Source organism: Gastrolobium bilobum, unplaced genomic scaffold (genome assembly GCF_033153095.1).
Source record: "Gastrolobium bilobum isolate Gb01-03AN ecotype WA unplaced genomic scaffold, APGP_CSIRO_Gbil_v1 utg24423, whole genome shotgun sequence".
Classification (NCBI taxonomy): Eukaryota; Viridiplantae; Streptophyta; class Magnoliopsida; order Fabales; family Fabaceae; genus Gastrolobium; species Gastrolobium bilobum.
In genome coordinates, this window is record NW_026899654.1 from 8175 (window position 1) to 15298 (window position 7124).

General features: G+C 35.5%; 1 non-coding gene across 1 annotated transcript; it reads left to right on the forward strand.

The window, feature by feature from the left end:
- The first annotated feature begins 245 nt into the window (after positions 1-245).
- Positions 246-352, forward strand: LOC133292312 (small nucleolar RNA R71). Its single transcript, XR_009748899.1, has one exon. It is a non-coding gene; the product is annotated as a small nucleolar RNA R71 (small nucleolar RNA).
- The last annotated feature ends 6772 nt before the right edge of the window (positions 353-7124 follow it).

Genomic DNA, 7124 nt, shown 5'->3' on the forward strand with positions numbered 1-7124 from the left:
TCTGTGTCTGCATCAGTTGATCATTCCTTGCCAACAAAGCATCATACCCATCCAACCTGATAATTCCTGTCCTTCTGTCAGCCACTGGAGCATTATCAAATTCTTGAGATGCTAATGACTCAAAGATATCTAAGGCTTCGTGAGGGGTCTTGGTAGTCAATGATCCACCAGCAGTGGCATGCACCAAGGTTCTAGTGTTAGTGGTCATTCCTTGCAGGAAGATTGCTGCTTGTTGCCATGCCTCAATTCCATGCTGTGGACATTTCCTCAACAAAGTCTTGAATCTCTCCCAAGCCTCATAAATAGATTCTGACTCTTTCTGCTTAAAGCTTGTAATTTCATCCTTCAACTTGGCCCTCTTGGATGCTGAGAAAAACCTTTGCAAGAACTTGGTTTGCAAATCATCCCAAGTTGTTATACTTCCTTGTGGCAATGATTGCAGCCATCTCCTTGCATCATCCGTCAGTGAATGAGTGAATAGTCTCAACAGAATTGCATCTCTTGTGACACCATTTATCTTCACTGTATCACTCAACAATAGGAAGTTCTCTATGTGCAAGTAAGGGTCCTCCGCACTGGTTCCAGCAAACTGATCCTTCTGCACCAAATGTATCAAAGCAGGCTTTAATTCAAAGTTGTTGGGCTCCACTGTTGGGCGCACAACACTCCCAATTGGAGGAACCACTGCAGGAGTCATGTACTCTCCCAGTGTCCTCTGTGGTGGTGGTGGTCTGTGATTCTCTGCCATTATATCTTCCTGATTAACCGTACTTGATTCACCAATTTCTTGCAACTGTCTCCTTTGCCTGGCTGCCCTTTTGTGCTTCCTCAATGTCCTTTCTAATTCTGGATCATATAACAACAAATTTGGATCAAGTGTACCTCGCATGTACCAGAATCAAAATTGACCAGAAATTTAACATAAACTAAAATACTGAAAATAAAAGGATTCAATCTCAGAATTCTATAGTATCAGTTAGTGTTGAAAAACAAATTCCCCGGCAACGGCGCCAAAAACTTGTTGGACGTTTAGCAAGTGCACTAGTCGTACAAGTAATAAAATGATGAGTAAAGATCGTTCCCACGAGGAATTGTGTTCAAACACCAAAATACCATAGAAAACTAATTTGAATCAAATAAAAGTTTGTAAAAATCATGAATAATTTGTCACCAGAAAATTGATTTTGAGCAAATTGACACAAAGTAAATATGGATTAGGAATTAATAAAAACAACAAGTAGTCAGAAAACAACTTTCCTCCATGATAACCCATATAAAAATTGATCATATGATGAATTCCTTTCCATGTGATGTTAATCAACCTTTTACTTATCATCAAGATGTAATCCCTTACTACCCTGATAGAAACATTAATCAGAAACCCCAATCCCTTGGTGATTTCTTTCTTAATACATGCATGAAATACTAAGGTTTTAAGATTACATCAGAACTCTAGCATCAATCCCTTGAGTACTAGAATTCTGATGTTGAGATTATCAAATACAGAAGTCATATAAACATCCCTGTTCTATACTACTTCTTTGATAGAAATAATTAACTCAGAAAATCTCAAATCAGCACATGAAAAATACTTCATCATATTAATCAAATCAACATAATATTATCATGGAGTTCCATTGCATTCAGACTACAAAGACTCTACTCAGACATGACTAAGGAATAATTAAGAGAAGAAGAAACAAACTTCATTTCCATGTTGAAAGTCTTCAATCTCCAAACTATTACAAGGAAATCCTAATACAAAAACTAAGAGAATTTAGAGAGAAGTCAGACTAAGTTTTAGAGAGAGAGAGAGTTCAGATCCCCCAAGATCTTTCTCTAAGTGTCAAGGCTTTGCCTTATATAGTGTTACAATTAAAAACAGAAAACTGATGTGGGCGCTAAAACGTCCATAAGTGGCCGTTTAGCGTCCATGCTTTACGTGTGCTCAACTGCTTTTAACTGATTTCAACGCTAAAACGTTAAGGAATGACCATTTTAGCGTCCAAACTTGGTGAATGCTCAACTAACTTTAACTGACTCCAACGCTAAAACGTTTGATTTGGACGTTTTAGCGGTGAAGACCAGAATCTTTTTCCACTTTAGGGCGCTAAAATGCATATTGCAGGCCGTTTTAGCGTCCAAGACCAGCAATTTTCCATCTTCTTAGTGTAGCAGCGCGCTAAAACGCTCTGTGTGGACGTTTTAGCGCTCATCACCAGCAAGTTTTGGCCTCTTTCTGTAACAGGGCGCTAAAACGCTCAGTGTGGACGTTTTAGCGCTCAACACCAGCAAGTTTTGGCCTCTTCCTGTAATAGGGCGCTAAAACGCTCAGTGTGGACGTTTTAGCGCTCAACACTTAGGCAATTTTTCTCCTCTTGAGCTCCAGAATCTTCTTCCTTCTCCAGTTGTCTTTCAAGCTTGCTTTTCCTACAAGAATCATACAAATTTCCAATAAAGCTCTTGAACTTGTAATTGAGGACATCTTAGGACATTAACCTTGTTTTTCATCATTTAATCACACAATTTGATCCTAATTCCTGCTAAAACCCATGATGAACTAAGGGTTCATCAGATAACAACTACTTTGCATTGTAGAGAAAGAGTGAATAACTTACTGTCAACACCCAAGTCATTAACAGCGGCCACAAAACACTGACCGATGTAGCTCTTCGGTCCAAACAACCCGAGACTGCTTTTTGGTTGATCGGTCCTCTTGGTTAAGACCTTTCTCAAGTTCTACATGAACTTCATCCTCATCTTCTTCCATCTTCTCAGCTTTTTCATCATCTTCATCTTCTTCCACCTTCTCAGCTTCATCCTCATTTTCATCCTCATCTTCTTTCATCTTCTCAGCTTTTTCATCATCTTCATCTTCTTCCATCTCCTCAGCTTCATCCTCATCATCTTCCATCTTTTCAGCTTTCATCATCTTCAACATGATGAAAAACCAACATGTTATCATTCCAATCGAAACCAACATGTAAATATTGCGAAAAAAAAACGAAAGAAAGAAAGAAAGAACCATTAATATTTAAAAAATAAATAAAATGGAAAACCCACATATCTAAATATATCCAATGTTAGTTTTGTTAAATAAAACACCAACTGAAAAAACTAACAAACTCAACTAGACAAAATCAAAAAACAAAAAAACCAGTTAATAGTCCAGTAATAAGATGTCTGGGCAGACAGAAACAAAAGCACACAATCGAACATCCACTGTATTATCACGAAAAAAAAGAAACGAAATCGAAAGAAAAGAAAAGCAAGAACATAATGGAAAAGCCACACCCTCAATATTGCCAGAATAATAAAGAAAAAGAAAGAAATAAACATATATTTCATATGGTATTGACAAAAGACAAGCCACACCCTCAATCTCTATTTTCAAGAAAAAAAAGGAAAGGAAAAACACAGTCGAATATCAGCAAGAAACCCACATACTCAATCTTTTCAAGCAAGAAATATCCCATTGTAGGAGTGTTGCCAAACAATACAGGCTGGTTGGGTCATCATCTCCCATTGCATCCCATCTCCCATTGCATCCCATCTCCCATTGCATCCCATCTCCCTTATTCATCCTCATCTTCTTCCATCATCTCAGCTTCATCCTCATCTTCATCCTCTTCCATCTTCTCATCTTCATCCTCATCTACTTGCATCCCATCTCCCATTGCATCCTCATCTTCTTCCATCATCTCAGCTTCATCCTCTTCCATCTTCTCATCTTCATCCTCTTCCATCTTCTCATCTTCATCCTCATCTTCTACTTGCATCTCATCTCCCATTGCATCCCATCTCCCATATTCATCCTCATCTTCTTCCATCATCTCAGCTTCATCCTCATCTTCATCCTCTTCCATCTTCTCAGCTTCATCCTCTTCTACTTGCATCCCATCTCCCATTGCATCCCATCTCCCATATTCATCCTCATCTTCTTCCATCATCTCAGCTTCATCCTCATCTTCATCCTCTTCCATCTTCTCAGCTTTTTCATCATCTTCAACATGATGAAAAACCAACATGTTATCATTCCAATCGAAACCATAGATATTTAAAAAATAAATAAAATAGAAAACCCACATATCTAAATATATCCAATGTTAGTTTTGTTAAATAAAACACCAACTGAAAAAATTAACAAACTCAACTAGACAAAATCAAATTTACAAAATTAAAGAACAAAAAAACAAGTTAATAGTCCAGTAATATGATGTCTGGGCAGACAGAAACAAAAGCATACAATCGAACATCCACAGTTTTCAAGAAAAAAAAAGAAACGAAATCAAAAGAAAAGAAAAGCAAGAACATAATGGAAAAGCCACACCCTCAATATTGCCAGAATAATAAAGAAAAAGAAAGAAAGAAACATATATTTCATATGGTATTGACAAGCAACTGTTGACAAGCCACACCCTCAATCTTCTATTTTCAAGAAAAAAAAAGAAACATACTGTATTTTCACGAAAAGAAAAAAGAAAAGAAAAACGAAATCAAAAGAAAAGAAAAGCAAGAACATAAAGGAAAAGCCACACCCTCAATATTGCCAGAATAATAAAGAAAAAGAAAGAAAGAAACATATATATTTCGTATGGTATTGACAAGCAACTGTTGACAAGCCACACCCTCAATCTTCTATTTTCAAGAAAAAAAAAGAAACATATTGTATTTTCAAGAAAAGAAAAAAGAAAAGAAAAAAGAACACAGTCGAATATCAGCAAGAAATATCAGCAAGAATATGATGTCTGGGCAGACAGAAACAAAAGCATACAATCGAACATCCACAGTTATCAAGAAAAAAAAGAAACGAAATCAAAAGAAAAGAAAAGCAAGAACATAATGGAAAAGCGACACCCTCAATATTGCCAGAATAATAAAGAAAAAGAAAGAAAGAAACATATATATTTCGTATGGTATTGACAAGCAACTGTTGACAAGCCACACCCTCAATCTTCTATTTTCAAGAAAAAAAAAGAAACATACTGTATTTTCAGGAAAAGAAAAAAGAAAAGAAAAACGAAATCAAAAGAAAAGAAAAGCAAGAACATAATGGAAAAGCCACACCCTCAATATTGCCAGAATAATAAAGAAAAAGAAAGAAAGAAACATATATTTCATATGGTATTGACAAGCAACTGTTGACAAGCCACACCCTCAATCTTCTATTTTCAAGAAAAAAAAAGAAACATACTGTATTTTCAAGAAAAGAAAAAAGAAAAGAAAAAAGAACACAGTCGAATATCAGCAAGAAACCCACATACTCAATCTTTTCAAGCAAGAAATATCAGCACATAATCAAACATTTTCAAGAAAAAAAGAAAAAGAAAAGAGAAGAAAAGAAAGGGCAGAAGTAACATACCTAGGCATTGACACCTTTGTAGGAGTGTTGCCAAACAATACAGGCTGGTTGGGTCATCATCTACTTGCATCCCATCTCCCATATTCACCAATTCCATTGTCTTGATAAAACAATCCAAGAACAAGAGAAAGAAACAAGCAAGAACAAGAGAAAGAAACTAGGAAACCCAAAGAAACCAAGAAAACTTTAAGAAGGAGTGAAAACAGAGAAAGAAACCCTAAGAAAACCTTAAGAAAACAGAGAAAGAAACCCTAAGAAAACCTTAAGAAGAGTGAAAAGAGAGAAAGAAAATTTTTAATTTATATTTTTTGGCGGCAAAACTATGATGACCGTTGTATTCTCTTAACTCTTAACTCGTAAGTTATTTCCGTCCCTCTGAAGTTCTAATTTAGCTACTCTTAAAATTTATTATATTTACTAATTTATATTAGCTAATGTATATACATATTAAAAAATATATGTGTGGATGGACAGCTGAGAAATATATATTCTAATTTTAAGGAAATAAAATTCATTTTAATTATTAAAAATATGAGACATGATTGGGTTGAGAAAAAATTCATCACAGTATATATATATATATATAATTCATTATAGTTTGACTAATTACTTTGATTAATTTAATAAAAAAACCCGCGATTCACACTAAAATAAATATAATCATAATAATATTTATTAAAAAATTGGCTTTACTAAATGCTAACATCTTTTAAACAAGAGTAACAGAAGAAAGCTTGAGAAGAAGCATTTACAAAGACCTTAATCTAGATGACTTTAAAGAAACTTTGGTTATTGATACCACCATTTAGAAAAAATTCAACAGACGCTTAAACGAGGATTAAAATGCAATGAACATTATTTACCCAACCCCCAAAAAAAAAAACATAAATGCAAAGAAGATTGAGAGAAGACAATCTTAGAGTTCTATTGGTTGTGTCCCCACAATCACAACATAATACAGAATGAAGAAGAGGTACTTACTTACCAGAGAGGTGACTACTTCAGTTGTTTGATGAAATACTTCTGAGGGATCTACACCACAGAACACTGGCAGGACCTTGGTATATTTGGTTCTGCTCCGCTCCATTATTACCTCCTTAAAACATTTCCAGAGAAAATAGTGTTTACTATTTTCTCTGGAAATGTTTTGAGAAAACAATAACATAAACACTATTTTGAAACGCCTCATCATTATCATGTAAAAAAACACTAGTTGTTTGTTGGGTGCACATGCAAAGAAGAGAGTGGTTCTGATCTGTAATATAATGGGGTAGGTGGTGGCGGTTTCGGTGAACTGAAGACAATGGATCTATGGAAGTGAAATGAGAGTCCAAAGATAATGTAAAGTGAGAGAGAATGGACAGATCGCAGCAATAAGTTTTTGAGAAAGGTGAAAGAGAGAGACACGTAGAGATAGAAAGGTAGGAAGCGGAAAAGCTCAAGAGAGAAGAGTGGACGCAAAAAAAATAAAAGCAAGATCTCTTGTCAAATCACAACTTTCACATTAGGTGAAATGAGGACTGACAAAAGCAATTAATGGCTCTGATCTCTGATCAACAGAACAGTAGTATCTCTCTCCTATTCCCCAAATAAACTTTAATCTCATACTACCATCCTTATAAACAAGAGAATACATCGATATCAGGAGCAAGGGACTCCCTCTGTAGGGAAAAAGCGAAAGACTATGCATGACACCAGAGATTATAAACTACAGAATAGGTGAATGAATGATACAGGGCTACACAGCACAGCTAGATAGTTT